Source organism: Mustelus asterias, chromosome 8 (assembly GCF_964213995.1).
Source record: "Mustelus asterias chromosome 8, sMusAst1.hap1.1, whole genome shotgun sequence".
In the NCBI taxonomy this organism is placed as follows: Eukaryota; Metazoa; Chordata; class Chondrichthyes; order Carcharhiniformes; family Triakidae; genus Mustelus; species Mustelus asterias.
In genome coordinates this window covers 43,399,159-43,426,248 of record NC_135808.1, presented here as the reverse complement: position 1 = coordinate 43,426,248, position 27,090 = coordinate 43,399,159, and the positions used below count along the sequence as shown (strand labels likewise).

At 46.0% G+C, this 27,090-nt stretch overlaps 1 pseudogene across 1 annotated transcript in view; it reads right to left on the bottom strand.

Moving 5' to 3' along the window:
* Positions 1-333: 333 nt before the first annotated feature.
* The window catches only part of LOC144497119 (major histocompatibility complex class I-related protein 1-like), a 98,133-nt pseudogene continuing 71,376 nt past the window's right edge, over positions 334-27,090 (bottom strand). Inside the window, exons 2-7 of the transcript XR_013498511.1 lie at positions 20,524-20,784; positions 14,850-15,118; positions 14,254-14,526; positions 2,160-2,285; positions 1,739-1,774; positions 334-1,406 (exon numbers count right to left, since the gene is read on the bottom strand). The product of XR_013498511.1 is annotated as a major histocompatibility complex class I-related protein 1-like (transcript). The remainder of the gene's footprint in view (positions 1,407-1,738; positions 1,775-2,159; positions 2,286-14,253; positions 14,527-14,849; positions 15,119-20,523; positions 20,785-27,090) is intronic.

Below are 27,090 nucleotides of genomic sequence, written 5' to 3'. Positions count from 1 at the left end.
CCTGACCCATACTCTAAAGGGGAAGTCAGCACATCAAACTATATGCATCAGACAAAGATGTGCAGCTTGGATAGATTGACTATGCTAAATTGCATGGTCAATGTGAAGACATATGTAGGTTCGGTGGATTGGCCATGGTAAATGCACAGGGTTACGGCTATTGCAGTGGGGCAGCCTGGTAAGATGCTCTTTTGGAGAGTCAGTGCAGACTTGATGGGCCAAACGGTCTCTGTAGGGATTCTATGGTACGGCTTATGGTTTTGGCTTTTCTCATTAATCCTGTGAGGCTGGGTTTAAACAACTTTCTGAGTGGAATGAGAAACAGACACAAACAATAGTTCCATGTTTTATTAAAACAGTGTTGAATATTCATTATGTTACAGAAATTAACACAACTTGGGAGTGAAAAATTTAAAATTCAGCCGGCAAATACAATCTCAATCGTGTCTCTGGATCTTTTTGCTCTTGTTATTGCTAATACATCCTCACTCAGTGGTAGTTTCAGAGGGGGATCTGATTGTCTCAATCTTCTGTTTCTACACTGAACATCACGTGTTTCTTCAGTCAACTCATTTTTACAAAACAACGCAGCGAATTGTGTGTTTGAAGTGGTTTTAATTCAGCCTGCTCTTCAATCTCACACCTATGTCACACTTAGTGTCCTTTCATCCTTAGCTTTTCTGAATCACCACATTTCCACAGGATCGCAGGGAGGCAAGGTGAATTTCCACAGATTCTCTCGTTCAGCCTGGTCACATATCTCAACATGCATCATAACTGTCATTCACCATTTTCCATCAGTCATTCTCTACAATCTATTCCTATCTCTGTAATATCATCATCTGTCAAAGTTATTCCCTCCATCACTGGAGCTTGTGTCTTACACACTGGCTGGTGGATCTCAGCTTTCACTGAGTTGGAAATCTATAGAAGCATCAAGTGAAAAAGCAGCGAGACTTGTTCTAATGTAACCAACGATAACATTGGAATCTGTTATAACATAACCAATGGTAACATGCTGAGGGTCAGCTGACCTAGCAGACAATGTAACCAATGGTAAAATGATGTAGTGGTCAGCTGATCCAGTATAAAAGGAAAGCAGATGGGGCTTGTGTGACCCAGGGTGTAGCCCAAGAGTTGGTGTAATGAAGTTTCTTTATTAAACCTATTTCTTTGATTTACTTTGTGAAGCGAGTTATTTTATTGCTTTATTGAAATATCTTTACTGCCAGAAGAACAAGACTGTAATGAAATTCAGTCTGGTATCTTCCAATATCCCAGGCTCACCGTTCCTGCTGTTGATAACCTAGTTTGGTGGAGTTGCAGCTGGTGTCAATCTGCAGTGAGCGACTCGCCATTGCAGGCAGAGACTGATGAGTCTGACAATGAATCTCCTTTCTCAGCAGCTGTGAAAAGAAGAAATTCTGTCAAACATTTCACAATGTGGTGAATGTTCTGTCTAGAGAACACAGAGGGATCGAGTGAGTGTGTAAGAGGCAGAACGACAGTGAGTGAAAGAAGCAGACAAGAGAACAGCACATAGACTGACGGGAGAAAGATAGAGACAAGGTGAGAGAAACACAAAATACAGGGCAGTGAGAGATAAAGAGTGACAGAGACGGGGGGGGGGGGGGGGAGAGTGGGCGTGCGGAGAATCTGAGAGGCAGAGTAACCCTCTTCTCTCCAGGCAGGGACATACACATGCACAGGCTCACAATTGGGCCATTTGTACACTTACGATTTGCTGGACTGTAAGCAGAATTCTTCTGTCCTCCTATAATAGACAGGAAAAGGGAATCTCAATTATAAACTAAAAACCTGATAGCCTCACCTCGCCCACACAAAATTACCGTATACACCCAACGGCACCTTCAGCTACAAACACCATACTCCCCTCCCCTCAGTCACATCTCTTCCTTCACACCCCTCTCACTTTCAGCCCTCAAACCCAGTACAGACAACAGCACCCCTTCTCTACTAACCATAGTCCCTGTAATGGCCTCCCCCCTCCCTGCTCTCATTTCCTACTTCACTCCTTCCTCAACTCGATAGTGAGCGAGTGACACTTTCCTCATTTCCTACTGGCCCCGTTCCTCACAGCCCGAGTGAGTGAGTGAGTGAGTGAGTGAGTGAGTGAGTGCCCTGTCCTCATTTCCTACCTCTCCTCTTCCTCACAACCACACCAATAAATGCAGCAATCAGAACGATGGGAACAAAAATAATTCCACCAATCAAACCGAGCTTGATTCCCTCTGGAGATCCTGCAGTCAATCGGAATGTTCCATCTGTGGAGGGAATGAGGAGATCAATGAGTAACCACAGTGTCTGCTCAGTCAGAAACCATTGTATCAAACCCTGTCCCAGACTGAATTCCAGTGTGTGATGAGGGAGAGTCTGAGCAGAGCATGATGTAGGTTAGAAATATTCAGTATGACGGGGATTACATTCCTGTGAAACACTTTGGGATGTTTATCTGGATTAAATCAATGCAGCTTGTAACTTGCTGCAGATATTGGAATTACTCATCATTCCAAAGTCCTTTCTCGTCACCTACAGAAGAGATTAATCCTCACAATATCTCAGAATAGACTTGTGGCAGTAGTGATGGGAGGCAGGAGGTTTCTCAAGAGGCAAACATGGGTGGGAGGACTGATTACAGAAACTCCCAGTACTGGAAAAAGGTAATGTACTGGAGGGTGGAAAATTACAATCAAACTGGAGAGAGTGATGGGAAGAATAGAGGAGTGATTACACTACTGGGTGTAAACTATAGATCACCAAATAGTGGGAAGGAGAGAGCGAGAATTTACACACACACATCAGAGAATGAGAGACTTTAATTATCCTAAGATACATTGGGGAGAGTTACTTAAAGGAATGACAGTGGAAAGGCAATGGCAAACATTCAAGGAACGCATGGGGAACTGCAGCAACCGTTTATTCCCGTCTGGACAAAAGCAAAATGGGTAAGAGGGCCAATCCATGGCTTACAAAGGAAATTAGAGAAAGTATCCGATCCAAGGAAGAAGCATACAGATTGAGCCAGGGAAAATAATAGGTCTGAGGATTGGGAGCAGTTTAGAATTCAGCAAAGAAGGACCAAGGGATTGATTAAGAAGGGGAATATACAGTACGCAAGTAGCTTGCAGAGAACATAAAGACAGAGACGAAGAGTTTATATAGATATGTAAAGAGAAAGAGGTTGATAAATGTAGGTCCCCTACAGACAGAAACAGGGGAATATATAATAGAAGACAAAGAAATGGCCGAGCAACTGAATACATACTTTGGTTCTGTCTTCACAAAAGACGACACAAATCAGATGCCAGAAATGTTGGAGAATGCAAAATTTAGAGAGAGGGAAGAACTGAGGGAGATCAATATTAGTAGAGAAATGGTGCTGGGAAAATTGATGGCGTTAAAGACGGTTAAATCCCCAAGGCCTGATAGTCTACATCCCAGAGTACTTAAGGAAGCGGCTCCAGAAATAGTGGATGCATTGGTGGTCATTTTCCAGGATCCTATAGACTCTGGAACAGTCCCTGCAGAAAGGAGGGTAGCTAATGTCACTCCAATATTCAAAAAAGGGAGGTAGAGAGAAAACGAGGAAATAATAGGCCAGTAAGCTTAACATTGGTCGTGGGGGAAATCCTCAAATCCATTATCAAGGACTTTATAGCAGAGCATTTAGAAAGCAGTGGCAGGATTAGACAGAGTCATCATGGATTTATGAAGGGAAAATCATGCTTGACAAATCTGTTGGAATTCTTTGAAGATGTAACTAGTCGAGTTGACAAAGGGGAGCCAGTGGATGTGGTATATTTGGACTTTCAGAAAGTGTTTGACAAAGTCCCGCACAAGAGATTATCATGCAAGATTAAAGCACATGGGATTGGGGAAAAGTATTGAGACGGGTAGAAAACTGGTTGGCAGAGAGGAAACAAAGAGGAGGAGTTAAGAATGCTTTTCAAATTGGCAGGCAGTCACTAGTGGGGTGCCACAGGGATCGGTGCTGGGACCCCAGCTATTCACAATATATATTCATGATTTGGATGAGGGAACAAAATGTAACATCTCAAAGTTTGCAGATGATACCAAGGTGGGTGAGACATCGTTCAGAATGATCTGGACAGGTTGGGTGAGTGGGCTAATCAATGGCAGATGCAGTATAATTTGGATAAATGTGAAGTTATTCACTTTGGAAGCAAAAACAAGGTGGCAGATTACTACCTGAATGGCTGTAAATTGGGAGAGGGGTGTGCAGCGAGACCTGGGTGTCCTTGTGCACCAGTCACTGAAGGTAAGCATGCAGGTGCAGCAGGCGGTAAAGAAGGCAAATGGTATGTTGGCCTTCATTGCGAGAGGTTTCGAGTACAGGAGCAGGGATGTGTTGTTCCAACTGTTCAGGACTTTGGTGAGGCAACACCTAGAGTATTGTGTGCAGTTTCGGTCTCCTTTTCTGAGGAAGGGTGTTCTTGCTCTCGAGAGTGTGCAGCGAAGGTTTACCAGGCTGATTCTGGGGATGGCAGGACTGATGTGTGAGGACAGATTGACTAGGTTAGGATTGTTTTTGCTGGAGTTGAGATGAATGAGGGGGGGCGGGATCACATAGAGACTTATAGAATTCTAACAGGACTAGACAGGGTAGCTGCAGAGAGGATATTCCTAATGGTGAGGGAGTCCAGAACCAGGGGTCACAGTCTGAGGATTCAGGGTAGACCATTTAGAACGGAGGTGAGGAGACATTTCTTCACCCAAAGAGTGGTGAGCCTGTGGAATTCATTACAACATGAAGTAGTTGATGCCAAAACATTGAATGTATTCAAGAGGCACTTGGGGCGAATGAGATCAAAGGTTATGGGGCAAAAGCAGGATTAGGCTATTGAGTTGGATGATCAGCCATGATCGTAATGAATGGCGGAGCAGGCTCAAAGGGCCAAATGGCCTCCTCCTGCTCCGATCTTCTATTTTTCTATGTGTCTAATATAGACTGGGATAGTAACAGTGTGAGGAAAGAGGGAGGAATTCCTGTAACATACACGTCACCTCATTGTGCTTATCAGGACTAGGCGACAACTCCCATCAGAGTTTAATGTCCTCTCTTATTGTTCAATTCTACCAATGATCTCCAATGTTACTTGTCCAATCTCGAATTTCTCCTGTTAAAGTTGTAATAATCAGGACACAATGAACTGATACTTGGAAAAACATGGTTGAATAAATAGTGGTGGTTGTGGAGAAAATCTATTGGGGTCTATACTTTAGAGAGGGCGATTGCTGAATTGAGGGTGACCGAGAAACAAAGAAAGCACAATGAGACCTCGGCTGGATGCAGAAAAGATAGTAATTCTGTCTGAAAAACTGCAGTTAATACAGTGAAATACCTCGGTGAAATTACTATCAGGGAGAAGATACTCAATAAACTGAGGGTTTAAAAGTAGATAGGTCCCTAGGACCTGATGGCCTACACCTCAGAGTGTTAAAGGGTTGACAGCAGAGATAGTGGATTGAATAGTTATGATATTCCAAAATTCCCTGGATTGGAAAGGTACCGGTAGACTGGAAACATACTAATGTGATGACCTTAATCAAGAAAGGAGAGGGGCTGAAAGTGGGAAACTATAGACCAATCAGCTTGACTTCTGTGATGGAAAAGTTGCTGGAGTCAACCATTAAGGAAGAGGTGACTGACCATCTGGAAAAGCAGAGCTCAATTCACCAGTGTAAGCACGGTTTTCTGAAGGGCAAGTCTTGTTTGACAAACCTGCTAGAATTTTTTGAGGATGTAACCAGCAAGATAGATATCGGGGATCCTGTGGATGTGATCTATATGGACTTCAAGAAGGCATTTGATAAGGTACCACACAAGAGACTGATCCAGAAGGTTAGATCCCAGGGGGTTGGGGGTAGAGTAGTGGCTTGGATTGAGGATTGGCTGACTGATAGAAAGCAGAGGGCTGGGATAAATGGGTCCTTCTCCAGTTGGCGATGTGTAACTAGTGGGGTCCCGCAAGGTTCTGTTCTCAGACCACAACTATTTGCCATCTATATCAATGATCTACAAGCAGGGGCATAGCAAAATTTGCTGAGGATGCGAAAATAGGTGGGAAAGCAGGCTGTGATTAGGAGATGAAAAACGTACAAATGGATATTGAAAGGCTGGGGGAATGGGCCACAATCTGGCAGGTGGAGTTTAACGTGGATAAATGCAAGGTTATCCATTTTGGCCAGAAAAATAAAAGAGCAAATTACTATTTAAATGGGAAACAGATTCAAAAGGTGTCTATGCAGAGGGATCTGGGTGCCCTTGTGCATGAGTCTCAGAAGGCAGGTATGCAGGTGCAGAATATTATAAGGAAGGCAAATGGAATCTTAGCATTTATTGCAAAGGGTCTAGATATAAAAGTAGAGAAGTGTTGTTATAATTGTATAAAGAGATTGTGAGACCACACTTGGGAGTATTACGTTCAGTTTTAGTCACCTTCTTTGAGGAGGAATGTGATGGCACTGGAGGCAGTTCAGAAGAAGTTCACCAGATTGATCCCAGGTTTGAAGGGACTATCATTTGAGGAGCAGTGGTTGGGGGGAGGGGATCGAGACGAGGTGACTGGGAGCAAGGAAGTTAGCTTGCAAACAGAGAAGGGTTATAGACAGTGCAAGAGGGAGGATAGACGGGGGATAGAGAAGGGGAGAGCTCAGACCAAAGGATTGAGATGTGTTTACTTTAATGCCAGGAGTATAGTGAATAAAGGGGATGAGCTCAGAGCGTGGATCGATGCCTGGAAGTGTGATGTGGTGGCCATTACGGAGACTTGGATGTCTCAGGGACAGGACTGGATACTCCAGGTGCCGGGATTCAGATGTTTCAGGAAGGACAGGGAGGGAGGCAAGAGAGGGGGTGGAGTGGCACTGCTGATCAGGGATAGTGTCACAGCTGTAGAGAAGGTGTAAGCTGTGGAGGGATTGTCGACAGAGTCTCTGTGGGTGGAAGTTCGGAGTGGGAAGGGGTCGATCACTTTGCTGGGAGTTTTCTATAGGCCGCCCAATAGTAACAGGGAGGTGGAGGAGCGGATAGGGAAACAGATCCTGGAGAGATGCAGTAATAGCAGAGTTGTTGTGATGGGAGACTTTAATTTCCCAAACATAGATTGGAATATCCCGAGGGTAAGGGGATTGGATGGGGAGGAGTTTGTTAGGTGTGTTCAGGAGGGTTTCCTGACACAGGACAAGCCGACAAGAGGAGAGGCTGTACTTGATCTGATACTGACCAATGGACCTGGACAGATGTCAGATCTCAGTGGGAGAGCATCTTGGGGATAGCGATCATAACTCTATCTCCTTTACGCTTGCATTGGAAAAAGAGGGGATCAGGCAAGCTAGGAAAGCGTTTATATGGAGTAAGGGGAAAATAAGGCAGCAAATTAGAGGAGTGAACTGGAAGAAGGTATTTTCAGGGAAACGTACTGAAGAGAGGTGGCAGTTTTTCAAGGAATGTCTGTCTAGGGTTCTACAGGACAACGTTCCGAGCAGACAGGGAGGAGTTGGTCGGTTAAAGGAACTGTGGTGCACGAAAGCTGTGCGCGACCTAGTTGAGAAGAAAAGGAAAGTGTACAAAAGGTTCAGAGAGCTTGGCGAAGATAGGGATTTAGAAGAGTATACGGCTTGTAGGAAGGGACTAAAGAAGAAAATTAGGAGAGCCAGAAGGGGTCACGAGAAGGCCTTGGCAGGAACGATTGAGGAAAACCCTAAGGCGTTCTATAAATATGTGAAGAGTAAAAGGATGAGACGTGAAGGAATAGGGCCTATAAAAGGTGAAGGCAGGAAAATCTGTACGGAACCAGTAGAAATGGCAGAGGTGCTTAATGAGTATTTTGCCTCGGTTTTCACAGAGGACGTGGGTGGATGTACTGTGGGCCTGCGGTGGACTGAAAAGATTGAGTATGTGGAATTTAACAAAGAGGTTGTGCTGGAATCTTTGAATGGCATCAAGATAGATAAGTCGCCGGGTCCGGATGGGATGTACCCCAGGTTACTGTGGGAGGCGAGGGAAGAGATTGATGAGCCTCCGGTGATGATCTTTGCGTCATCGATGGAGACGGGAGAGGTGCTGGAGGATTGCAGATGTGGTTCCTATTTTCAAGAAGGGGAACAGGGATAGCCCAGGAAATTACTGACCGGTGAGTCTAACCTCAGTGGTTGGTAAGCTGATGGAGAAGATCCTGAGGGGCAAGATTTATGAGCATTTAGAGAGGTTTAGTATGCTCAAGAATACTCAGCATGGCTTTGTCAAAGGCAGATCGTGCCTTACGAGCCTGTGGAGTTCTTCGAAAATGTGACTAAACACATTGACTAAGGGAAAGCGATAGATGTGGTTTATATGGATTTTAGCAAGGCGTTCAATAAGGTCCCCCATGCAAGGCTTCTAGAAAAAGTGAGGGCATGGGATCCAAGGGGCTGCTGCCCTGTGGATCCAGAACTGGCTTGCCTGCAGAAGGCAGAGAGTGGGTATAGATGGGTCTTTTTCTAAATGGAGGTCAGTCACCAGTGGAGTGCCCCAGGGATCTGTTCTGGGACCCTTGCTGTTTGTCATTTTCATAAATGACCTGGATGAGGAAGTGGAGGGATGGGTTGGTAAGTTTGCCGACAACATAAAGGTTGGTGGGGTTGTGGATAGTCCGGAGGGATGTCAGAAGTTACAGAGGGACATAGATAGGATGCAAGACTGGGCGGAGAAGTGGCAGATGGACTTCAACCCAGATAAATGCAGGGGCGGCACGGTAGCACAGTGGTTAGCACTGCTGCTTCATAGCTCCAGGATCCCGGGTTCGATTCCCGGCTCGGGTCACTGTCTGTGTGGAGTTTGCACATTCTCCTCGTGTCTGCGTGGGTTTCCCCCGGGTGCTCCGGTTTCCTCCCACAGTCCAAAGATGTGCGGGTTAGGTTGATTGGCCAGGTTAAAAATTGCCCCTTAGAGTCCTGAGATGCGTAGATTAGCGGGTAAATATGTGGGGGTAGGGCCTGGGTGGGATTGTGGTCGGTGCAGACTCGATGGGCCGAATGGCCTCCTTCTGCACTGTCGGGTTTCTATGAATTCTATGAAATGCATAGTGGTCCATTTTGGTAGGTCAAATGGGATGAAGGAGTACAATATAAAGGGAAAGACTGTACTGTAGAGGATCAGAAGGACCTTGGGGTCCGGGTCCATAGGATTCTGAAATCGGCCCCGCAGGTGGAGGAGGTGGTTAAGGCAGCGTATGGCATGCTGGCCTTTATCAATCGAGGGATTGAGTTTAGGAGTCCGGGGATAATGATGCAGCTATATAAGACCCTCGTCAGACCCCACTTGGAGTACTGTGCTCAGTTCTGGTCGCCTCATTACAGGAAGGATGTGGAAAAGATTGAAAAAGTGCAGAGGAGATTTACAAGGATGTTGCCTGGATTGAGTGGCATGCCTTATGAGGATAGGCTGAGGGAGCTCGGTCTTTTCTCCTTGGAGAGACGTAGGATGAGAGGAGACCTAATAGAGGTATACAAGATGTTGAGAGGCATAGATCGGGTGGACTCTCAGAGGCTTTTTCCCAGGGTGGAAATGGCTGCTACGAGAGGACACAGGTTTAAGGTGCTGGGGGGTAGGTACAGGGGAGATGTTAGGGGTAAGTTTTTCACAGAGGGTGGTGGGCGAGTGGAATCGACTGCCGTCAGTGGTGGTGGAGACAAACTCAATAGGGTCTTTTAAGAGACTCCTGGATGAGTATATGGGACTTAATAGGATGGAGGGTTACAGGTAGGCCTAAAAAGGTAGGGATATGTTCGGCACAACTTGTGGGGCCGAAGGGCCTGTTTTGTGCTGTAGTTTTTCTATGTTTCTATGAATAGCTTGGGCTTGTACTCGCTTGAGTACAGAAGAAGAGAGGATTTGATTGGTGTTTATAAAATACTCAATGAGATTGATAAAATAAATGTTAACCAAATGTTCCCTCTTCTAGAACAGTCTAGGACAAGAGGTCATAGTTGTAGAGTAAGGGGGGGGGGGGAGCAGGTTCAAGACAGAGATAAGGAACAGCTACTTCTCACAGAGGATTGTGAATCTATGGAACTCACTGCTCCAGAGTGCAGTGGATACAGAATCAATGGATTCAAGAAAGAGATAGGTAAATATTTGATCAAAAGTGGGATAAAGGACTATGGGGAAAAGGCAGGGAAGGGGAGTTGGAATGGAATGGAGATCAGCCATGATCATATTGATTTGCAGAGCGGGCTCAAAGGGCTGAATTGCCGACTCTCGCTCCTAATTCCTCTGTACAGCAGATTTTAATATAGTTGGAATGAGAGACATGAACTCCCAGAAAGAGCTATCTCTGCGGAGAAAGAGTTCTTATCGTGTGACTTTTATACCCTACCCTGTTGAAACACATCTTAAGAAGTTTAACAACACCAGGTTAAAGTCCAACAGGTTTATTTGGTAGCAAAAGCCACACAAGCTTTCGGAGCTCTTAGCCCCTTCTTCAGGTGAGTGGGAATTCTGTTCACAAACAGAGCTTATAAAGACACAGACTCAATTTACATGAATAATGGTTGGAATGCAAATACTTACAACTAATCAAGTCTTTAAGAGACAAAACAATGTGAGTGGAGAGAGCATCAAGACAGGCTAAAAAGATGTGTATTGTCTCCAGACAAGACAGCCAGTGAAACTCTGCAGGTCCACGCAACTGTGGGAGTTACAAATAGTGTGACATGAACCCAATATCCCGGTCGAGGCACACATGGAGCAGTTGAACCAGGAGCGCTCCTCGTCACAATGGATGTCTTGGCACTCTACACCAGCATCCCCCATGACGATGGCATTGCTGCAACGGCCTCAGTGCTCAGCGCCAACAACTGCCAGTTTCCAGATGCAATTTTACATCTCATCCGCTTCATCCTGGACCACAATATCTTCACCTTCAACAAACAGTTCTTCATCCAGACACACGGAACAGCCATTCGCACCTCAATATGCCAACATCTTCATGCACAGGTTTGAACAAGACTTCTTCACCGCACGGGACCTTCAACCGATGCTATACACTAGATACATCGATGACATTTTCTTCCTTTGGACTCATGGTGAACAATCACTGAAACAACTATGATGACATCAACAAGTTCCATCCCACCATCAGGCTCACCATGGACTACTCTCCGGAATCGGTTGCATTCTTGGACACACGCATCTCCATTAAGGACGGTCACCTCAGCACCTCACTGTACCGCAAGCCCACGGATAACCTCACGATGCTCCACTTCTCCAGCTTCCACCCTAAACACGTTAAAGAAGCCATCCCCTACGGACAAGCCCTCCGTATACACAGGATCTGCTCGGATGAGGAGGATCGCAACAGACACCTCCAGACGCTGAAAGATGCCCTCATAAGAACAGGATATGGCGCTCGACTCATTGATCAACAGTTCCAACGCGCCACAGCGAAAAACCGCACCGACCTCCTCAGAAGACAAACACGGGACACAGTGGACAGAGTACCCTTCGTTGTCCAGTACTTCCCCGGAGCGGGGAAGCTACGGCATCTCCTCCGGGGCATTCAACATGTCATTAATGAAGACGAACATCTCGCCAAGGCCATCCCCACACCCCCACTTCTTGCCTTCAAACAACCGCACAACCTCAAACAGACCATTGTCCGCAGCAAACTACCCAGCCTTCAGGAGAACAGTGACCATGACACCACACAACCCTGCCACAGCAACCTCTGCAAGACGTGCCGGATCATCGACACAGATGCCATCATCTCATGTGAGAACACCATCCACCAGGTACACGGTACATACTCTTGCAATTCGGCCAACGTTGTCTACCTGATACGCTGCAAGAAAGGATGTCCCGAGGCATGGTACATTGGGGAAACTATGCAGACGCTGCGACAACGGATGAATGAACACCGCTCGACAATCACCAGGCAAGACGGTTCTCTTCCTGTTGGGGAGCACTTCAGCGGTCACGGGCATTCGGCCTCTGATATTCGGGTAAGCGTTCTCCAAGGCGGCCTTCGCGACACACGACAGCGCAGAGTCGCTGAGCAGAAACTGATAGCCAAGTTCCGCACACACGAGGACAGCCTCAACCGGGATATTGGGTTCATGTCACACTATTTGTAACAGTTGCGTGGACCTGCAGAGTTTCACTGGCTGTCTTGTCTGGAGACAATACACATCTTTTTAGCCTGTCTTGATGCTCTCTCCACTCACATTGTTTCGTCTCTTAAAGACTTGATTAGTTGTAAGTATTTGCATTCCAACCATTATTCATGTAAATTGAGTCTGTGTCTTTATAAGCTCTGTTTGTGAACAGAATTCCCACTCACCTGAAGAAGGGGCTAAGAGCTCCGAAAGCTTGTGTGGCTTTTGCTACCAAATAAACCTGTTGGACTTTAACCTGGTGTTGTTAAACTTCTTACTGTGTTTACCCCAGTCCAACGCCGGCATCTCCACATCATGAAACACATAGAAATCATAGAATCCCTACAGTGCAGAAGGAGGTCATTCGGCCCATCGAGTCTGCACCGACCACAATCCCACCCAGGCCCTACCCCCATATATTTTACCCGCTAATCCCTCTAACCTACACATCCCAGGACTCTAAGGGGCAATTTTTTTTTTTAACCTGGCCAATCAACCTAACCCGCACATCTTTGGACTGTGGGAGGAAACCGGAGCACCCGGAGGAAACCCACGCAGACACGAGGAGAATGTGCAAACTCCACACAGACAGTGACCCGAGCTGGGAATCGAACCCAGGACCCTGGAGCTGTGAAGCAGCAGTGCTAACCACTGTGCTACCGTGCCGCCCTATATCTTCCCAGAGGTCGTGTCCAATTCTGGGAGATAGCAGAATTCCAGTTTCAATAGGTCGAGGGTACATGTTAATAGCTGCCAATTAATGTACAGGGACGGTCCGCTTAATATTAATGTAAATCCATTGTTAATTTCCAGACACTTTGTCCAACCCTTAGTCTTTAATTATTCTTTGTTTTAGCATCTCCAAGTTAAATCTCACTCTGCAAGTGGTCCTGGGTTTCAACACCCAAGATATATATTCCTATTAATTGTGCTATCTCGCTATGTCTGTAAACTCCCTATCCAGTCAGGGGGCATATCTCCCTTCCTGAAGCCACTAGTGATCTTCAGATTGGAGAGGAGTGGTGTCCCCACAGGTCAGTGATTGAAACACATCTCCATTTGATTTATATTAGTGTCCTGGACTTGGGTTTAGATGGAACGATCTCAAATGTTTAACACATTTGTAAATGGAGATCAGTCGGATATAGGGTGGTGGAAAAGGCATATGGGACACTTGCCTTTACCAATCGAGGCATAGATTACAAAAGCAGGGAAGTCATGTTGAGTTGTATCGAACTTTGCTGAGGCCACAGCTGGAGTACTGTGTACTGTTCTGGTCGCCACATTTTAGGAAGGATGTGATTGCACTGGAGGGGGTGCAGAGGAGGCTCACCAGGATGCTGCCCTCTTTTTAGGTCAAACCAAATAAACAAACTCAGATTAAGTCAGGACAAAGTAAAAGGGGCAGCTCCCCAAAAAGGAGGGGGAACAGCCCGAACAGAAATCAAAGTACAAAGGAGATTATGAGGGGCATGGACAGGGTGGATAGGGAACAGCTATTCCCCTTGTTGAAGGGTCAGTCTCGAAGGGTCAGAGATGCAAGGTGAGGGGCAGGAGGTTTTTTTTGTGGGGGGGGGGGGGGGGGGGGGGGCGTTGGTGAGGGGAAAAACTTATTTACCCAAAGAGTGGTGACAGTTTGGAATGCGCTGTCTGGGAGGGTGGTAGAGGCAGGTTGCCTCACATCCTTTAAAAAGTATCTGGATGAGCACTTGGCACACCATAACATTTAGGGCTATGGGCCACGTGCTGGCAAGTGGGATTTGGTGGGAGTTCAGGTGTTTCTAATGTGTTGGTGTGGACTGAATGGGCCAAAGCACCTCGTCTGCGCTGTATGGTTCTATGATTCGATACGATAAACATCCTGGGAAATGTACAGATATGCGGCAGTTAGAATTTAAAACAGAGATGAGAGCTGATTAAATAGAACTTTCTATCTCATTGAAACAAAGTGGTCCCCATCCCACAGTCACTGACATCCAGTGCCCCCCGCCCCCTACAGTCACTGACATCCAATGTATTCCCTCCACCACTGCCCCCACCCCCCCATTCCCCTCCTGCAGTCATTGTTGGTCTTACCCCAGTCCCTGGTCTCCATTCCTGTCTCTCTCTGTTCATACTGACAGGAATACGTGGCTCCATCTTTAGGGTTGATTTGTGCCCATCTCCGGAGCTGGTAGGTGCCATTGTGATTGGGCAGGATGCCAGTGGAATGTGTCTCCATGATCACTGCACCATTTCTCAGGAGAGTGACTTCGATATCACAAGGATAAAATCCCGTGAGCAGACAGGAGAGTTGGGCTGGTTCAGTGTCTGACGCCTTGTCCACAGAAAGAAACATTTGAGGAGGAACTGAGAGAGTGAAACAAATCAGAACCAATCAGTGAGGGACAGAGAATGATAGATACCCCTTCAAGCAAGACCCTAGAGAATGATATAAAATTGGAGATCAGATGACTGAATACCCACTCAAGTTGAGACTGAGACCCAGTCACTCACCAACTCTCAGCCACTCACACCACACAGCCCCCCTCTCTCAAATACCTCCTCCACCATAGCCTCTGTCCTCACACCTCAATCACTAATGGTCCTGCCTCTATTACGTGTCTCTCCGCCCCCACCCCCACCCACTGCCCCACCCCACCCACCCACCCCCCCCTCTCTCTCTTACTCACCAGGTCGTAGATCTCTCCTTCCATACTCCAGGTACTTTTTCAGCCACTCGATACATGTTCCCTCCAGATAACTCTTCTCTTGCTGGTTAAAGGCTTTATTCTGATCCCATTTCTGCTTGCTCATCACTGCCCATGTCAGTGGGGTGACCCACACCTTGTGTTCCTTGTCAAAGCTCATGAAATCGCTTCCATCCCAGCCATGCTGAATAAATGCTAGGCCAGCACTGCCATCCTCTCACAGCCGTACATTTGCTGATAGATGTGGATCCCTGTCAATCACACAAGCACAGCCAGAGAGACAACAGGAGAAACTCAGTGAATAAAGACAATAAAAAAATAGGAACTGGAGTAGGCCATTTAGCCCTTCGAGCCTGCTCTGCCATAAGATCAAGGCTGATCTAACACTCGCCAAGTCCACTTTCCTGCCTTATCTTCAGAACCCTGAATTCCCTATTTGATTAAAACTCTAACAATTTCAGCCTTGAAAATGTTCAAGGACTCCACAGCTTCCTGGGGTAAAGAATTCCAAAATTTTGCCACTTTTTGAGAGAAGCGATTCTCCTTCAAATCCATCTTAAACCAGCACCCCCTAATTCTGTGACTATGTCCTCTGGTCTTACACTCTCCCCGAGTGGAAACATCCTCCCAACATTTACCCTGTCTAACCCCCTAAGAATCTTGTATGTTTTAATCACATCACCTCTCATTCTTCTGAACTCCAAGGATTACAGAGCTGACCTGTTTAACCTTTCCTCAAAGGACAGTCCCTCCAGGAGCATCCTAGCAAACCTCCTCTCTACTGCCTCCATTGATAATATATACTTCTTTAAATGAGGGGACCAAACTGTACACATTATTCTAAATGTGGTCTCACTAGTACATTGTACAGTTGTAGCAAACACCTAGAATCATGGAATCCTACAATGCAGGAGGCCCATCGAGTCTGCATCGACCATAATCCCACCCAGGCTCTATTCCCATAACCCTATGCATTTACCCTACCCTAGTATCCCCTGACACTGAGGGGCAATTTAGCATGACCAATCCACCTAACCCGCACATCTTTGGCCTGTGAGAGGAAACTGGAGCACCCAGGGGAAAGCTACGCAGACACAGGGAGAACAAGCAAACTCTAGACAGGCAGTTACTCGAGACTGGAATTGAACCCGGGTTCCTAGCACTGTGAGGCAGCAGTGCTAACCACTGTGCCACCATGTCCCTTTGTGCTACAGCTTTCTGCAGTTTCTCTCCATTTAAGTAATAATCCTCCTTCACATCCTTTCTTCCAAAATGAATAAAGTCACATTTTCACACATTGATGTCCATTTGCCAATTTTGTGCCCACTCACTTAACAAAGAACAGTACAGCACAGGAAAACAGGCCCTTCGGCCCTCCAAGCCTGTGCCGCTCCTTGGTCCAACTAGACCAATCGTTTGTATCCCTCCATTCCCAGGCTGCTCATGTGACTATCCAGGTAAGTCTTAAACGATGTCAGCGTGCCTGCCTCCACCACCCTACTTGGCAGCGCATTCCAGGCCCCCACCACCCTCTGTGTAAAAAACGTCCCTCTGATGTCTGAGTTATACTTCGCCCCTCTCAGCTTGAGCCTGTGACCCCTCGTGATCGTCACCTCCGACCTGGGAAAAAGCTTCCCACTGTTCACCCTATCTATACCCTTCATAATCTTGTATACCTCTATTAGATCTCCCCTCATTCTCCGTCTTTCCAAGGAGAACAACCCCAGTCTACCCAATCTCTCCTCATAGCTAAAACCCTCCATACCAGGCAACATCCTGGTAAACCTTCTCTGCACTCTCTCCAATGCCTCCACGTCCTTCTGGTAGTGCGGCGACCAGAACTGGACGCAGTACTCCAAATGTGGCCTAACCAGCGTTCTATACAGCTGCATCATCAGACTCCAGCTTTTATACTCTATATCCCGTCCTATAAAAGGCAAGCATACCATATGCCTTCTTCACCACCTTCTCCACCTGTGTTGCCACCTTCAAGGATTTGTGGACTTGCATACCGAGGACCCTCTGTGTTTCTATACTCCTGATGACTCTGCCATTTATTGTATAACTCCTCCCTACATTATTTCTTCCAAAATGCATCACTTCGCATTTATCCGGATTAAACTCCATCTGCCACCTCTCCGCCCAATTTTCCAGCCTATCTATATCCTGCTGTATTGCCCGACAATAACCTGTCAATATCTGTCTGTAACGTATCAATATTGTCCTGTAACCTATATAAATCTTCCTTACAACCTGCCTTCCCTCCCACCCTTTGAAATCATCTGTAAATTTAACAATAGTACACTCTGTTCCGTCCTCCAAATCATTAATATATATTGTGAAGAACTGTAGTCTGAGCACTGATCCCTGTGGCACCCTCCACCTTGAAAGATTCCCTTATCACTACTCACTGTTTCCCGTTAGTTAGCCAATCCGCTATACATGCCAGAATATTATTTCCAACACCATGAGCTCCTATCTTGTATAGTAGCTTTTTTTATGGCACCCCATCAAATGCCTTTTGAAAATTTAAAGATGCAAAATCGACTGGTTCTCCTCGATCCATTCTGGCTGATATACCTCAAAGAACTCTGGTAATTTTGTAAAGCATGATTTCCCCTTCATGAAATCATGCTAACTCTGTTTGATCAGATTGTGACATTCCAAATGCACTGCTATTACAAAGAACAAAGAACAATACAGCACAGGAAACAGGCCCTTCGGCCCTCCAAGCCTGTGCCGCTCATTGGTCCAACTCGACCATTCGTTTGTATCCCTCCATTCCCAGACTGCTCATGTGAATATATTCTATTCTTAATAATCAATTCTAATATTTTCCAATAACTGAACTTAGACTAACTGACCTGTAGTTTCCTGCATTTTGGCTCTTTCCTTTTTGAACATGAGGACCAAATTGGCAGTTTTCCAATCCTTCCACACTGTTCCGGATTTCAAGGAATGTTGGAAAATGACTACCAATGCATCATGATCTCTGTAGCTATATCATTTTTTAAAAAATAATTTTACTCCATCCTTAAAAAGTTACAAAGTCTATGCTCAGAATGGACCGGGCAAACACAAATTCATTCCTGGCTTGCTCCAAAAAACAAATTCTGTCGCTACCTTCTTTCAGAACCTGGGGTACAAACCATCAGCTACAGGGGGCTTGTCAGCATTTACCCTCATGAGTTTTCCTAAAACTATTTCTCTGGTGATGGTGATTATATTTAATTCCCCCCATAAATATTTTTTCTATTTCTGGGATGCTTGTAGTATCCTCTACAGCAAAAAACCAATGCAAAATATCTATTTAACTCCTCTGCCATTTCTTTGTTTCTCATAATTACTTACCCAGTTTCATTCTCTAAGGAGCCAATGCTTTCTTTAAGTTTTGCCTTCCTTTTAATACATGTAAAAAAAACCTCATTGTCTGTTTTTATCATTTTCGTTTATTTTCCTCTCCTGATTTCTTTTTACTCCATCTTTACTACATTCTGAATCTATCCCACTTTTCTGGCCTACCACTACCTTTTCCAGCTTAAATGTTTCTACTTTCAACTTACTGCCCTCCTTAACTTCCCCGGTTATCCATGATAGGTTTTCTTTTCCCTTTTGAGTCATTCCTCCTCATTGGAATGTATTTTTGCTGGGAGTGATGAATTATCTCCCTACATGTCAGCCACTGATCTACTGGCTTCTCCACTAATCTATATGACTAATCCACTTAGGCTAATTCCATCCGAATGCCTTAATAATTTCCCTTCTTTAAGTTTAACACTGATATTTCAGTCCTAATTTTCTCACACTCAAGCTGAATGCTAAATTCCATCATACTGTGATCACTATTTCCTAAGGGATCGTTAACCTTGAGATCATTTATCAAACCTACCTCATTACCAGATCCAAAATAGCCTGATCCCTAATTTTCTCCATAACATATTGTTCCAAAAAAATCCTGAATGCACTCTACGAATTCATTCTCTTGGCTGCCATTTCAATTTGATTAGAGCAATCTATATGAAAATTAAAGTCGCCCATGATTAATGCAGTGCTCTATTTATATGCATCTGTTATTTCTTGATTTTAAACTTTTTCCTACAGTGTGGCTACTTTTTGGCAGCTTATAAAACACTCCTACCACTCTCTTCCTTCCTTTGGCATTTGCAACTTCCACTCAAATCGACTCCACAATCTGTGACCCTCGACCGTCCCTCAGAACCATACTTAATTTCGCTCATTAGCATTCCCCATATACTGATCGGTGAATTTAAAGGTTCCGTCTGGACCCTGATCAGTAAATTTAAAGATACACCCTAGATTCCAATCAGCTTGATGACAAAAGACAGAGGGTGGTTGTAGAGGGATGTTTTTCAAACTGGAGGCCTGTGACCAGCGGTGTGCCTCAGGGATCAGTGCTGGGTCCACTGTTATTTGTCATTTATATTAATGATTTGGTTGAGAATTTAAGAGGCATGGTTAGTAAGATTGGTGGCAGTGGACAGTGAAGAATGTTATCTAGGATTGCAACAGAACCTTAATCAATTGGGCCAGTGGGCCGATGAATGGCAGATGGAGTTTAATTTAGATAAATGCGAGATGATGCATTTTGGTAGATCGAACAAGGGCAGGACTTACTCATTTAATATTCAGGCGTTAGGGAGAGCTATAGAACAAAGAGATATAGGGGTACAGGTTCATAGATCCTTGAAAGTGGAGTCACAAGTAGATAGAATGGTGAAGAAAGCATTTGGCATGCTTGGTTTCATTGGTCAGAACATTGAATACAGGAGTTGGGACGTCTTGTTGAAGTTGAACAAGACATTAGTCAGGCCACACTTGGAATACTGTGTATAGTTCTGGTCACCCTATTATAGAAAGGATATTATTAAACTAGAAAGAGTGCAGAAAAGATTTACTTCAATGCTACCGGGACTTGATGGATTGAGTTATAAAGAGAGGCTGGATAGAGGAGGACTTTTTTTCCTGGAGCACAGGAGGCTGAGCGGTGATCTTAGAGGCCTATAAAATAATGAGGGCATAGATCAGCTAGATAGTCAACATCTTTTCCCAAAGGTAGGAGAGTCTAAAACTAGAGGGCATAGGTTTGAGGTGAGAGGGGAGCGATACAAAAGGATCCAAAAGGGCCATATTTTCACACAGAGGGTGGTGAGTGTCTGGAACAAGCTGCCAGAGGTAGTAGTAAAGGTGGATACAATTTTGTCTTTTAAAAAGCATTTAGACAGTTACATGGGTAAGATGGGTATAGAGGGATATGGGCAAAACACAAGCAAGCTTAGTGGTTTAAAAAAAGAGTGGCATTGTCAAGTTGGGCCAAAGGGCCTGTTTCAATGCTGTAAAGCTTTATGACTCAGTGAATTTAAAGATCCCCCCAAGACACTGATCAGTGAATTTAAAGTTTCGCCCCGGATCCCTTTCAGTAAATTGAAAGATTCCTCCTGCATCCCAATCAGTAATCCGATTGGTGAATTTAAATTTTTCCAGCTCCCTTTCTCTCCCTGATGAACGCTGTTCAATGTAGATAATCCCGAGAACACAAGATCCACTCACTGCACCAAGTCCCACAGTCAGCCTCTTCCCTAATTCCCAGATCTGACCCTCAGGGAGTATCACAGTGAAGGGGGGAGGGATAACTCACCGCCAGACTGATTGGTGCGGCCCATTAGAGCCTGCATGTTGGCTTTATGAATCTGCTGCCACCTCCGCAGGCCATGTGTGTTCCTCTGGTAAAACTCCGCATCAGCAGTCAGCTCCATCGCTCTGTGTCGAGGGACCATCTCCTTCATCCCACTCTCATAATAATTCAGCTCCTTATCATCCAGGTAACCAACCGATACAAACTCAGGGAAATCCGAGATGCCAGACACCGAGGTGAAAAAATAGCGGTACCAGTGGGAGGCTGCAACAGGGAAATGGGATCCACCTCTGTAAATGACAACAACATAGAGCTGTAGTTCCCACTTCCTGCACTGCACACCCTCTCGCTGCTTCCCCAATCACTGACTAAGGCTTGTCTTCCTGCTAACCCAGAAGGAAAATGAGGAAATACGAATAAAAGCAAAATACTGCTGATGTTGGAACCTGAAACAAAAAGAAAAAATGTTGGAAAATCTCTGCAGGTCTGACAGCAACTGTAGAGAGAGAAAAGAGCCAACATTTCGAGTCTGGATGACCCTTCGTTAGAGCTGAAGACAGTGAAAAATAGGATGATAATTATACTGTTAGGGTGAGGGGGGGAATGGGTCGGGGAACATATGGGGGCTGGACAGAGGGCCAGTGTTAGGTGGAGACGGGGAAATTGACAAAGATGTGACAGACAAGATGACAAAAGGGAATGTAAATGGTGGTTGTTACAGGACTGTCACAAAGTTTTAAATGCAACAAGAAAACCAATCAATCATTCTCGCTACTTGACTATCTTGTCAAGTAACGAGACAAAGTCGCGGACTGGTTTCAAGATGAATTTATTAAAAGACTATAGCTATAGGACTCTGATTGAAGTCATTCAGAGTGAAAAATTCAGAAATACATAAGCAATTATAGTTCAAATTTGATTACAAATAATTAGCATATGCCAATAAAAGTTTGATTTGATTTATTCTTGTTACATGTATTGTATACAGTGGAAAGTATTGTTTTGTGCACGCTATACAGACAAAACATACTGTTCATCAAGAAGGAAAGGAGAGAGTGGAGAATGTAATGTTACAGACATAGCTCGGGGTGTAGAAAAAGGTCAACTTAATGCAAGGTAGGTCCATTCAAAAGTCTGCCAGGGTCCTAACAATCACCAAATCTGTAAGAGATTTAATTAGAGCATTGTTAGAGAGTTTAAAACAGTTAGAATGAAGCTTTAGAGCAAGAGTAAAAGATAGAATTAGAAGATATACTGGGCACAGCTTACAAAAGTTGCCTGGGAGTTCTCTATCCACACACATTCGTTGATTAGCACAGTTTTTAAAATGAATCGGAATCACCTTACACTAGTTTAATTATAATATCCAATTGTCATGAGACTTTTAATTGCACCAATTGGATATTGTTTTCAACCATCTTCAAACATCCCAGCTGTGTCGGAGAATCAACTCCTTTTCTCAATGCCTTGTTTAAACGCCTTTCCCAGCATTCCTGCAGTTAAACATTGTGTCGGCTTTTGTGATTTGTCTCTGTTAGCCCTTTCACTGAACACAGTTATTAAAATGCTCCTATTTTCCTCCATAATTATTAGTATGGTTTTTATTCCCCCTCAGTGGTATTCGTGGCTAAGAAAGGTGCTGATAGTGGCCCATTAAGAGATTCTGTTTGTGTTTGAGGAATTAAGAACACTGCCTGAATTGAAAAACAGGGAAATAAGAACTCTGTCTGCACTGTTGTTCTTCTGGGTATGATGTAAAGAAGGCTCTGTGAGTAAGGTTTGCGGCCTCCTCAGTTCTTTAATGATTTAAACATTGCTTTTCACTCCCTCTTGCATGCTCCCTGCCTTCCTCCCAGTGTGGAGATGCCGGCGTTGGACTGGGGTAAACACAGTAAGAAGTTTAACAACACCAGGTTAAAGTCCAACAGGTTTATTTGGTAGCAAAAGCCACACAAGCTTTCGAGGCTCTGAGCCCCTTCTTCAGGTGAGTGGGAATTCTGTTCACAAACAGAACTTATAAGACACAGACTCAATTTACATGAATAATGGTTGGAATGCGAATACTTACAACTAATCCAGTCTTTAAGAAACAAAACAATGGGAGTGGAGAGAGCATCAAGACAGGCTAAAAAGATGTGTATTGTCTCCAGACAAGACAGCCAGTGAAACTCTGCAGGTCCACGCAACTGTGGGAGTTACAAATAGTGTGACATAAATTCTGATTCTAGGATCGCATGATAAAGACTCAGGAGGAAAAAAGCAGAAATATTTATGTGAAATAGTGTGACATAAACCCAATATCCCGGTTGAGGCCGTCCTTGTGTGTGCGGAACTTGGCTATCAGTTTCTGCTCCGCGACTCTGCGCTGTCGTGTGTCGCGAAGGCCGCCTTGGAGAACGCTTACCCGAATATCAGAGGCCGAATGCCCGTGACCGCTGAAGTGCTCCCCAACAGGAAGAGAACAGTCTTGCCTGGTGATTGTCGAGCGGTGTTCATTCATCCGTTGTCGCAGCGTCTGCATAGTTTCCCCAATGTACCATGCCTCGGGACATCCTTTCTTGCAGCGTATCAGGTAGACAACGTTGGCCGAGTTGCAAGAGTATGTACCGTGTACCTGGTGGATGGTGTTCTCACGTGAGATGATGGCATCTGTGTCGATGATCCGGCACGTCTTGCAGAGGTTGCTGTGGCAGGGTTGTGTGGTGTCTTGGTCACTGTTCTCCTGAAGGCTGGGTAGTTTGCTGCGGACAATGGTCTGTTTGAGGTTGTGCGGTTGTTTGAAGGCAAGAAGTGGGGGTGTGGGGATGGCCTTGGCGAGATGTTCGTCTTCATCAATGACATGTTGAAGGCTCCGGAGGAGATGCCGTAGCTTCTCCGCTCCGGGGAAGTACTGGACAACGAAGGGTACTCTGTCCACTGTGTCCCGTGTTTGTCTTCTGAGGAGGTCGGTGCGGTTTTTCGCTGTGGCGCGTTGGAACTGTTGATCAATGAGTCTAGCGCCATATCCTGTTCTTATGAGGGCATCTTTCAGCGTCTGGAGGTGTCTGTTGCGATCCTCCTCATCCGAGCAGATCCTGTGTATACGGAGGGCTTGTCCGTAGGGGATGGCTTCTTTAACGTGTTTAGGGTGGAAGCTGGAGAAGTGGAGCATCGTGAGGTTATCCGTGGGCTTGCGGTACAGTGAGGTGCTGAGGTGACCGTCCTTAATGGAGATGCGCGTGTCCAAGAATGCAACCGATTCCGGAGAGTAGTCTATGGTGAGCCTGATGGTGGGATGGAACTTGTTGATGTCATCATAGAGTTGTTTCAGTGATTGTTCACCATGAGTCCAAAGGAAGAAAATGTCATCGATGTATCTAGTGTATAGCACCGGTTGAAGGTCCCGTGCGGTGAAGAAGTCTTGTTCGAACCTGTGCATGAAGATGTTGGCATATTGAGGTGCAAATTTGGTCCCCATGGCTGTTCCGTGTGTCTGGATGAAGAACTGGTTGTTGAAGGTGAAGATATTGTGGTCCAGGATGAAGCGGATGAGATGTAAAATTGCATCTGGAAACTGGCAGTTGTTGGCGCTGAGCACTGAGGCCGTTGCAGCAATGCCATCGTCATGGGGGATGCTGGTGTAGAGTGCTGAGACATCCATTGTGACGAGGAGCGCTCCTGGTTCAACTGCTCCATGTGTGCCGAGTTTCTGTAGGAAGTCCGTCGTGTCGCGACAAAAGCTGGGGGTTCTTTGTACAATGGGTTTCAGGATGCCCTCGACATAGCCGGAGAGGTTCTCGCACAGGGTCCCATTGCCCGATACGATGGGACGGCCGGGTGTGTTTGCCTTGTGTATCTTCGGGAGGCAGTAGAGATCTCCAACGCGGGGAGTACGTGGGATGAGAGCACGGAGGGTGTTCTGAAGGTCCGGATCAAAGGTCTTGATCAGAGTGTTGAGTTGACGGGTGTGTTCTTTGGTCGGATCTGCAGGTAACTGTCTGTAGTGTTCCTCGTTGTTGAGTTGTCGGTACACTTCTTTGCAGTAATCCGTTCTGTTCAGTATGACGATGGCCCCTCCTTTGTCTGCTGGTTTGATGACAATGTTGCGGTTGGTCTTGAGAGCGTGGATGGCGTTACGTTGTGCTTGGGTGATGTTCGGGGCTGTCTTGTGAGTGCGGCTGATGAATTTGGTGTTGACGCACCTCCTGACGGCTTGGGCATACATGTCAAGTCGAGGGCAGCGGCCTTCCGGAGGAGTCCAATTCGACTCTTTCCTCTTCGGATGCACTGCGGATCTCTCTGTCGGCTGTTCCAGTTCATTGGCTGTCTCATTGTGTTCGTTGTTGGCCTCTTGGGGTTTGTGGAAGAACTCCCTCAGCCTCATTCGCCTGATGAATTCCTCTGTGTCTGCTGCGAGACTGATGGGGTCCAAATTCATCAGCCGCACTCACAAGACCAAATTCATCAGCCGCACTCACAAGACAGCCCCGAACATCACCCAAGCACAACGTAACGCCATCCACGCTCTCAAGACCAACCGCAACATTGTCATCAAACCAGCAGACAAAGGAGGGGCCATCGTCATACTGAACAGAACGGATTACTGCAAAGAAGTGTACCGACAACTCAACAACGAGGAACACTACAGACAGTTACCTGCAGATCCGACCAAAGAACACACCCGTCAACTCAACACTCTGATCAAGACCTTTGATCCGGACCTTCAGAACACCCTCCGTGCTCTCATCCCACGTACTCCCCGCGTTGGAGATCTCTACTGCCTCCCGAAGATACACAAGGCAAACACACCCGGCCGTCCCATCGTATCGGGCAATGGGACCCTGTGCGAGAACCTCTCCGGCTATGTCGAGGGCATCCTGAAACCCATTGTACAAAGAACCCCCAGCTTTTGTCGCGACACGACGGACTTCCTACAGAAACTCGGCACACATGGAGCAGTTGAACCAGGAGCGCTCCTCGTCACAATGGATGTCTCAGCACTCTACACCAGCATCCCCCATGACGATGGCATTGCTGCAACGGCCTCAGTGCTCAGCGCCAACAACTGCCAGTTTCCAGATGCAATTTTACATCTCATCCGCTTCATCCTGGACCACAATATCTTCACCTTCAACAACCAGTTCTTCATCCAGACACACGGAACAGCCATGGGGACCAAATTTGCACCTCAATATGCCAACATCTTCATGCACAGGTTCGAACAAGACTTCTTCACCGCACGGGACCTTCAACCGGTGCTATACACTAGATACATCGATGACATTTTCTTCCTTTGGACTCATGGTGAACAATCACTGAAACAACTCTATGATGACATCAACAAGTTCCATCCCACCATCAGGCTCACCATAGACTACTCTCCGGAATCGGTTGCATTCTTGGACACGCGCATCTCCATTAAGGACGGTCACCTCAGCACCTCACTGTACCGCAAGCCCACGGATAACCTCACGATGCTCCACTTCTCCAGCTTCCACCCTAAACACGTTAAAGAAGCCATCCCCTACGGACAAGCCCTCCGTATACACAGGATCTGCTCGGATGAGGAGGATCGCAACAGACACCTCCAGACGCTGAAAGATGCCCTCATAAGAACAGGATATGGCGCTAGACTCATTGATCAACAGTTCCAACGCGCCACAGCGAAAAACCGCACCGACCTCCTCAGAAGACAAACACGGGACACAGTGGACAGAGTACCCTTCGTTGTCCAGTACTTCCCCGGAGCGGAGAAGCTACGGCATCTCCTCCGGAGCCTTCAACATGTCATTGATGAAGACGAACATCTCGCCAAGGCCATCCCCACACCCCCACTTCTTGCCTTCAAACAACCGCACAACCTCAAACAGACCATTGTCCGCAGCAAACTACCCAGCCTTCAGGAGAACAGTGACCAAGACACCACACAACCCTGCCACAGCAACCTCTGCAAGACGTGCCGGATCATCGACACAGATGCCATCATCTCACGTGAGAACACCATCCACCAGGTACACGGTACATACTCTTGCAACTCGGCCAACGTTGTCTACCTGATACGCTGCAAGAAAGGATGTCCCGAGGCATGGTACATTGGGGAAACTATGCAGACGCTGCGACAACGGATGAATGAACACCGCTCGACAATCACCAGGCAAGACTGTTCTCTTCCTGTTGGGGAGCACTTCAGCGGTCACGGGCATTCGGCCTCTGATATTCGGGTAAGCGTTCTCCAAGGCGGCCTTCGCGACACACGACAGCGCAGAGTCGCGGAGCAGAAACTGATAGCCAAGTTCCGCACACACAAGGACGGCCTCAACCGGGATATTGGGTTTATGTCACACTATTTCACATAAATATTTCTGCTTTTTTCCTCCTGAGTCTTTATCATGCGATCCTAGAATCAGAATTTATGTCACACTATTTGTAACTCCCACAGTTGCGTGGACCTGCAGAGTTTCACTGGCTGTCTTGTCTGGAGACAATACACATCTTTTTAGCCTGTCTTGATGCTCTCTCCACTCCCATTGTTTTGTTTCTTAAAGACTGGATTAGTTGTAAGTATTCGCATTCCAACCATTATTCATGTAA